Raw genomic sequence first — 9,996 nt, 5'->3', positions numbered from 1 at the left:
TGACTTCGGTTGCCAGCTGTACGGTGTTTCATCCGACACATTGGTGCGGCTGGCTTCCGGGTTAAGAAGCAGTGCGGCTTGGCAGGGTCGTGTTTCGGGGGGCGCGTGGCTATCGACCCGTACGGGAGTTGCAGCAATGGCACAAGACTGTAACTACCAATTGGCTATCACAAAATTGGGGTACATTTTTAAAAATAATAATGCAGTACAGTTTCACCCTGCCATTTTGCGTAATCAGTATCTATCATTACTAAAATGCTGCACCGCAAAGCTGCTTTTACCCCAATCACTTTACTTCACAATGTATGTCTCTGAGCACAGCAGAGAGAAGTGCAACTCCTGAGTTTTGCAGGTTATTGTCTCGTAGTTCCAATTCTTTCAGCTTTGAGTTGGATGAACACAAAACTGTGGACAAATCTGAACAGAATACACCTGTCATATTACACTCCCTCAGACTAAGAGAAAGAGACGAGGTAGAATATACAGGTTATATCAAACCTGCACAGGCCCAGAAAAGCTATAAAGTGAGGCATTGCACGCTGAGGCAACAATTACTTGTTATAAAATTGACACTACAAAAATGTTTCTAAATTGATATTTTTTTTTTGCCTTCATTGAACATTTAGCCTTGTCTGTATGGTACACACAACAATACTCACTGCAGTATCTCCATATGACAGAGTGGACTCGTCAGTCCAGCACAGAGCAGTTTCACTCCACAGTCCCCAAGGTTGTTGTAGCTGATGTCCAGCTCTCTCGGGCATGCGTTTTGAGGCATGATTGCTGATTTGAACCCGATTTTCACAACATCCATTTGAAAGATAACAGCCAGCCAATCTGTAGTAATTAGTTTATTTAGTATAATGGTACCCTTGCATAAATGTTAGTGAGGTGTTGCATATTTATTCAAAACATGTATTGGTACTGCTAGTTCACCCATACTATTGATAAACTCCACAAATGGCAACATCACTACTGGAATTATTGAATAAACTGTAACAGCACTTACCCTAGGTTGGCTAGTTTCCAATGTGGACTTAGGCCATTTCCCAGCAATTGAATCTGTCACCCACGTCATTGTAGCTGAGGTTCAGCTCAATCAGATGGTGACTGGAGAGCTGAGGCCAGAGTTTCTAGGGATTTGTGTGTCAGATTACAGCCAGACGATCTATTAGGAAGAGGGAGGGATGTTAGCGATACTGAGGATCATTTATTTACATGTTTCAAAGCAAACAAAATACATTACTTTCACTGCTAACAGAAATGTGGTCGCAAAATCTGAAAATATGAAGTCAGGATGATGATAAGCAAACATCTCCACTCACGCTAGTTTCTCTAGGCTACATTATTGGCCCAGACATCCATTGAGGACCCACGCTCCAGATTCCTCCAAATCGTTGAAGTCTAGTTCCCAAAGTGGACAGCTCTGTCCAGCAGCACACGACTTCTTCATCACTGACCTCCCAACGTTATTGTCGCTGAGGCTCAGTTTTGTTAGCCGTGGATCTGCCAACGGGAGAGCTGAGGCCAGAGTGTCACAAGATTCTCTGGATATATTATAGCCAGCAAGCCTGTTTGGAAGAATAAAGCAATAATTATTCCCAAACTTGATTTAGCTTTTCATGTTCTGTTTTATACCCCACTGAAAATGACTGGTACATATTCAGTCAATCTGGTCCAGACATCGCCACTTACCTTAGTGTTTGCAGTGAAGGCAGACCAGTCCATCACAGATCAGCTGTATTCCTGAATCACCCACATTGTAGCTCAAATCCACCTCAAGTTTGAGTGCCCAGATATTAAAGCAAAGGCCACAACTTCAAATGATTTATCTGTGTGCTTGCAGCCAGCAAGTCAAGAGGTTTATATATCAATATAAACTTTGTTACCGGATGTTAAAACTGTACTTGTCAATTTTCTACAGATTGCTAGAAAAAAAACAATCACACCTTCCACATGGTTAGTCATGAATAGTGTACAATAGATTAAATATTTCATACCACCATAGTGTAGCGGCAGTAGCACCATGTTTAATACTACTGGTCTTTTTATTGGCAACAACTGTAAATGCTTATGGCTGGGAATTATAAATGACTCATGCCAGTTTCTCCACTTTGCAGTGTGGACTCATCAGTCCAGCATCAAGACACAGAACACCTGGGTCTCCCATGTCATTGTAGCGGAGGTCCAGCTCTCGCAGGTCTCAGTCGGGTGACTGGAGAGCTGAGGCCAGAGTTTCACAGCACTCCTCATTAAGATGACATTTGTCCAGACTAAACATATGGGTGATAGGAGTGCATTAATGACTATGAATTTTGAATAGTGGAAGCACGATTTAAGGCAATACAATGTCTTCATCCCATGCAGCAGTACTCGCCTGGCACTCCTGATGTTCTTCAGGACAGGTATCAGCCGCTGTTGACCCGGGCTGCTGAGGTGTTGTAACTCTTCAGGTCAAATGCATCCATCCATCCTCTTCTCAGACATCAGCAGCACATAGGTTAGGGCTAAGCATTGGTGTGGCTCCAACTCCTTGACTGAAAGAGTTCCCCATCTCAGGGAATCCTGGATCTCCTCCAATAGAGAGTTGTAAACCCAGTTCATTCAGACAATAGGACACTTAACATGTTCTATCTGCAGAACATTCCTCCTTAATCTTGTCTTTGATGTACTCAACTGTCTCATTGGTGGTCTGTGAAGTGTTCTTGGGCTGTGACGGGAGTCTACCGAGGAGAGCCTGATTGGCCTCCAATGAGAGGCTGAGACGGAAGCGGAGGAACAGGTCCAGGGCTTCAGAGATGACACTCTGGTGTAGATCAGACATGGCATGTATTGTCAACACTAGTGAACCTAATAGACTGCCGCAATAAACTCCTGGATGCACAAAGCAGAACACCTTATCTCTGCACAACCAAGACTCTTCTTTAAAGATCTCTGTGCACACTTCAGAAAAAACTGATGCCTCGCTGATGTCAATGCCACTCTCTCTCAGGTCCTTTTCATAGACTATCAATTTGACCCTATCCAGCTGTTGAAAAGCCAACATTCAGGATCATCTCTTTGTCTGACTGAGACAGTTCCTTTGGGTTTGTCTCTGTGGCTTGGGAACATCCTCACGGTCTGCTTCATCCAATATATACTCAAGGACAGTGGCCAATATCCAACAGAAGACTGGTATGTAACACATGATGGTAAGGCTCCTTGATGTCTATGTGATTGATTGATTGATTCTTCTAACCAGCTTCTGGTCTGTGATTTTCTTCTCGAAATATTGTTATTTCTGCAAATCCGTGAATCCTCGAATCTCTCATCTTGTGAACACACTCTGGAGGGATCTGATTGGCTGCTGCAGGTCGGGAGGTTATCCAGAGGAGAGCAGAGGGAAGCAGATTTCCTTGGAGGAGGTTTGTCAGTAGGACATCCACTGAGGTTGGCTCAGTTACATCGTGTAAGATGTTATTGTTCTGGAGATCCAGAAGGAGTCTACATTCATCTAGGCCATCAAATATGAACCCAATCTTGATTTTGTCACTGTCAATGCTATCAATTGCTTTCATTTCTGGAAAGTAGTGGTGAAGAAGTTGCACTAGACTGCAATTTTCCCCTGCTTTACGATTTAGATCCCGGAATGGAAGCGGACACATGAAATGAACATCTTGAATGTTTTTTCACTCTGCCCAGTCAATGATGAATTTCTGCACAGAAGCTGTTTTCCTGATGCCAGCAATGCCATTTGTCAATACAGTTCTGATAGGTTTGTCTTGTCCAGGTAAAGGCTGGAAGATGTCTTTGCATTTGATGGGTCTCTCTCGTGTGGTTTGTTTCTTGGATGCCGCCTCAATCTGCCTCACTTCATGTTCATTGTTAATACCTCTACTTCCACCCTCCTATTAGGTAAGGCTCTGTGTAAATGTCATTTTAAAGAAGCTTGTTTGTCTTGCTTTGAAAGTATTTCTGGCATGTGTTGATGCCTCTCTTAGTTTTGCCTTCATCTCTTTTTGGGCTGCTAGGAGTACTGGGTCCTCAAGCATTTCTGAGCAGTCTGGCTTCACACTTTCCCTGTTTGCCCAGTGAATATAACATGACAATTATCTCAAACTGAGCTTTACATAACTAAATATAAAAAATAAAAAAACATGTGTACTGCAAAATACATATTTACATTCACTGTATGAGTGCACGTAGGTGCAAAAGTTGACAATCATTTATGTTCTTTTTTTTTTTTTTACAGTAATTCTTCAATGCTTTTACAGTGTGTTTGCCCACATTTTCTTTATATGGACTGCACTCAGTCCACTGCAGACCTTGTGTCTGTGCACGGTCCTTGTTTGAACCCGATTTGGTTCAAGCATTGAGCTGTCACTTCATGGACAGACCGTTTGGTGACTTCTTTTCCCTGTGAACTGTTGGATTTGAACTTCTAACTTGAAAAATCTTACACTATTAGAGCTGAGTGGATGGAAATCTACTGAGCGGGAAAGAATGTAAACTTTCTGCCATCCCCTATCTGAACATGTTATGGTTAAATCTCATGTATCCTATGGAGAGGAGAAGGGCAACAGTCTGGTTTCAGTCATTGATGAGGTAGGACAGCCAAGAGTTGGGGAGGAGTGAGGAATGTGGGCCGAGGTCAGGTCAGATGAAGGGAGAAAGACCAGTCCTATGACACACACACAGGAGACAGGGCCATGACTACACCAATGAGAGGAACCAGTTAAGTTCCTGCCTAGCAACAGAGCTTTATTGGCTGTCTAGGTGTGCAAGGTGTTGACTCCGCCCAGTAGAGGCTAGAAATATATGGGCCTGTGTAAACATATCTTTGTCTTTTCGGCTGTTTGAACTCAGTGGGTGAATAAAGTTGGTTTGAGCTTTTTATTGTTGTCTGTTTGCATTAACTCTGTTTGTCAGAATCTAGCAGAATAAAACATAATGATGCAGAAAATGAGCTGTATCTTCAGCTGGCCATGATCAATAATACATTGTACACTGAACAAAAATATAAATGCAATGTACAACAATTGCAAAGATTTTTCTGATTTACACTTCATATCAGTCAATTGAAATAAATGCATTGGGCCCTAATCTATGGATTTCACATGACTGGGAATACAGGTATGTATCTGTTGGCCACGGATGCCTTAAAGGCAGGGTCGTGGATCAGAAAACCAGTCGGTATCTGGTGTGACCACCATTTGCCTCATGCAGCGCGACACACCTCTTTCACATAGAGTTGATCAGGCTGTTGATTGTGGCCGGTGGAATGTTGTCCCTGTGCGAAGTTGCTGGATATTGGTGGGAACTGGAACACACTGTCGTACACGTCGATCTAGAGCATCCTGTGCATGCTCAATGGGTGACATGTCTGCGTATGCAGGCCGTGGAAGAACTGAGACATTTTCAGTTTCCAGGAATTGTGTACAGATCCTTGCATCATGGGGCAGTGTATTATCATTATGATACATGATGATGGTGGATGAACTGCTTGACAATGGGCCTCAATCTTGTCACGGTATCAAAATGCATTCAAATTGTGCATTCAAATCGATAAAATACAATGTTTGTTGTCCGTAGCTGATGCCTGCCCGTACCATAACCCCACCGCCGCCATGGGGCACTCTGTTCACAATGTTGACATCAGCAAGCCACTCGCCAACACTGCGCTTTTTGCCATCTGCCAGGTACAGTTGAAACCGGGATTCATCTGTGAAGAGCACACTTCTCCAGCATGCCAGTGGCCATCGATGGTTATTTTCCAGTTGAAGTTTGTTACGACGCCGAACTGCAGTCAGGTCAAGACACTGGTGAGGACGACGAGCAGGCAGACGAGCTTCCTTGAGTTCGTTTCTGACAGTTTGTGCAGAAAGTCTTCGGTTGTGCAAACCCACAGTTTCATCAGCTATCCAGGTGACTGGTCTCAGACAATCCTGCTGGTGAAGCCGGATTGGAGGTGCTGGGCTGGCGTGGTTACACGTGGTCTGCATTTGGTAAAGGGCCTGTAAGTAAGCATTTCAAGGTCTACACCTGTTGTATTCGGCACGTGACAAATAACATTTATTTTTGTGTGTTGCCGGTTGGACCACCTGCCAAATTCTCTAAAATGACTTTGGAGGCGGCTTATGGTAGATAAACATTAAAATACCTGGCAACATCTCTGGTGGACATTCCTGCAGTCAGCATGCCAATTGCACTCTCCCTCAACTTGAGACATCTGTGGAATTGCACATTTTACAGTAGCCTTTTATTGCCCCAGCACATGGTGCACCTGAGTAATGATCATGCTGTTTAATTAGCTTCTTGGTATGCCATGGCTGTCAGGTGGATGGATTATCTTGGCAATGGAGAAATGCTCACTAACCGGGATGTAAACTAATTTGTGCACAAAAGTTAAGAGAAATATGTTTTTTGAGTATGGAAAATGTCTGATCTTATTTCATGGGACCAACACTTTACATGTTTATATTTTTGTTCAGTATGGATTATTAGTTCTGTATTTGTGTGCAACTTTAAATGGCAGTGTGTCATGTTTCTATAAACAGATGTCATTATAAACTTCTATTTCAAAGGGGCTGAGGACTATTTCTGTCTGTATTAAGTCCCGTTTGTGTGGGAAAAAGTATTGGCTGGCTAACCTGTGGGTGGGCCTGGCTCCTAAGTGGGTGGGCTTATGCCCACACATGGCTCTGCCCCTGCCCAGTCATGTAACGTCTGTAGATTACATCATAATGAAGTTATTTAAATTGACTTACTCAGTAAAGTCGTTGAAATTGTTGCTTTTATTTTTGTTCTGTGTGTGTGTGTGTGTGTGTGTGTGTGTGTGTGTGTGTGTGGGGCAACTATTTAAGCAACATTAAAGTTGTCATAACTGTTCATAACACATTCATGACCTTGTTTTGTCTGAGCATGGTCCTTGTTTGAAGCAGATTGGTTTGGGCATTGAGCTGTCACTCATAGAAAGACCGCTTATTGTAGGCGATTCTGGTCTTATTTTCTTTGATCTGAACAGAACAACTATGAATTTACACAAATGTCACAGGGATAGCTTAAAATAGTTATATGAAATCATCAAATATGTATTTCTATTTCAAGGGTTTTATAAGGTCTAAAGCGTTGAGCACTTTTGTATAGAAACTATTTCAGCGGCATTCTAAAGTTGGCATGAACCATTTTCAGAAATGGTTCTTTCGTGTGTGTGCGATCTTTGTTTGTTTGAATCCGATTTGGTTCTCATAGACAACTTGGTGACTATGTATTTGGTTGCATCTTTCCATTCTAAAATCAACTAATTTAGCAGCTTAATGACTTTGAATAATTTTTACTATTATGATAACATTTTGTCACCAGTAGGAGGAGTAACACCAATGACACATTTTAGTTCATTCAGCATTTTCTTAAATGGAGGCCACAGATGCTTTAACAAATAATGTATCATTTTGTGCACAATGTAATTTATTTTCCTTTTTAGACACCACTTAATCTAGGGAATCATCAAATGTATGACATACTGTACTAAAGGGGTGTGATTAGCTAATAATAGTAGTAATTGCAGGGTGGCTTCTGTCAAATTATTTTTCACACCTAGTTGATTGATGAGCTGGGTGGGATTTCCTCCTAGGATGGAAATGTCACACCCATTGTTGTGAGGGGCTAGGATTTTAATAACACACCCAGGTGTGCCCAAGGGCACATCAGCTCGGGGGATTGAACCAATGACTGTTAGGGTTACTGGCCCAATGCACTTGACCGCTAGGCTACCTGCTGCCCCTGTAAAGACTTTTAGACTGGTTCATCCTTGGGAGCAATTTCCAAATGCCTGAAGGTACCACGTTCATCTGTACAAACAATAGTACGTATGTATAAACACCATGGGACCACGCAGCCGTCATACCACTCAGGAAGGAGACACGTTATGTCTCCTAGAGATGAACGTACTTTGGGACGAGAAGTGCAAATCAATCCCAGAACAACAGCAAAGGACCTTGTGAAGATGCTGGAGGAAACCGGTACAAAAGTATCTATACCCACAGTAAAACTAGTCCTATATTGGCATAACCTGAAAGTCCTCTCAGCAAGGAAGCAGTCACTGCTCCAAAACCTCCATTAAAAAAGCCAGACTACGGTTTGCAACTGCACATGGGGACAAATATCGTACTTTTTGAAGAAATGTCCTCTGGTCTGATGAAATAAAAATAGAACTGTTCGGCCATAATGACCATTGTTATGTTTGGAGGAAAAAGGGGGAGGCTTGCAAGCCAAAGAACACCATCCCAACCGTGGCAGCATCATGTTGTGGGGCTGCTTTGCTGCAGAAGGGACTGGTGCACTTCACAAAATAGATGTCATCATGAGGCTGGAAAATGATGTTGCTTCAATATATCCACATCTCAAGATATCAGTCAGGAAGTTAAAGCTTGATCGCAAATGGGTCTTCCAAATGGACAATGACCCCAAGCATACTTCCAAAGTTGTGGCAAAATGGCTTAAGGACAACAAAGTCAAGGTATTGGAGTGGCCGTCACAAAGCCCTGACCTCAATCCCATAGAAAATTTGTGGGCAGAACTGAAAAAGCATATGCGAGCAAGGAGGCCTACAAAAGCATGTGCGAGCAAAGAGCAAGGAGGCCTACAAACCTGACTCAGTTACACCAGCTCTGTCAGGAGGAACGGGCCAAAATTCACCCAACTTATTGTGGGAAGCTTGCGGGAAGGCTACCCAAAACGTTTGACCCAAGTTAAACACTTTAAAGGCAATGCTACCAAATACTAATTGAGTGTCTAAACTTCAGGAATTGTGGAACTGAGTTTAAATGTACTTGGCTAAGGTGTATGTAAACTTCCGACTTCAACTGTATATGCACTTTTCTGAAAGATTTTACTGATGTGATTTATATTTGTGTGACTTAGTACTTAAGGTTTTCCATATCCTGGGAAGAATTTTGACCCACCCTTGGTTTTTAATGGATATAACATGACAATACATTGGATATTTTAGCAGCCCCATTACACGTTTGTACTCTAAGAATATGTTTTTACAGGGGAGTGAAATATTGTTTATGTTAAACTGATGCGAAAAATAACCTCTGGTAAAACGGGGAGACACTGATGTTACTATACCTATCCAGGAGGCTTGTTCGACAACTAACAAGTAATGTAGCTTTTAAAAGATGTTACAATGTACATTTTAGTTGTCAGGACTGTACCACTACACTAATACCACAATGTAACATACTACTACTGTACTACTATCCAAGATGGTAACCCTTTACACTCGTATACGTGTTGAAAATGGCAGATTTGGGCTCTGCCATAAACTGTGTACAGTAACATGATATAAATGACGTCAGAGCCCAGGCTCTGCGCTTCACAGCGCTGCCATTCTGAACTTGAGCACTGCACTTGACAAGAAGTTGCCCCCCCTCCCTCTCGCTAATTGGGCGACTTTTGAACATGTTTTGTTGTCTGAGGGAGGGAAATACTGTCAATTTAAGAGGACACAATACATTTTGAAAGATGAGACGTTGAGGATTATAATAAATACCGCTTTGATGTCACACAAGCAAGCCAAACAAAAGTGCACTTCACATTTCCATATCATAAATCTAATTTCATAAACAGTGTCAACGTTTTTGAATACTATGTTTTATGTACAGTTACAGAAGGGCACGTTTGTCTATTGTGAAGAAAATTTGCTGCAGGACAAACACCTGAATGCGCACATGACTCCTTTCTTTGCGCACCAAAATTAAACGGTTTGGTCAGAATTGCCTTGTGAAAGCCTAACACTGTAAGATCGTATTTTATAATTTACCTAGTCTAGTTATGTTGGCAATATAACAAGCTTTCAAATGATGCCCACCTGACCGAGAATGCAATTTATGTTGAGACACAAGTGTGCATGCTCTTGTTCTTCAACGGCACTGCTATGATAGCTGAATTGTGACCGTGCTTATGCATTTCCTATTTCTTCTATAAAAAAAAAACATTTCAGTTTAGCCCTAT

Source organism: Oncorhynchus tshawytscha, linkage group LG31 (assembly GCF_018296145.1).
Source record: "Oncorhynchus tshawytscha isolate Ot180627B linkage group LG31, Otsh_v2.0, whole genome shotgun sequence".
NCBI classification, from domain to species: domain Eukaryota; kingdom Metazoa; phylum Chordata; class Actinopteri; order Salmoniformes; family Salmonidae; genus Oncorhynchus; species Oncorhynchus tshawytscha.
This window is presented reverse-complemented; position numbering follows the sequence as displayed.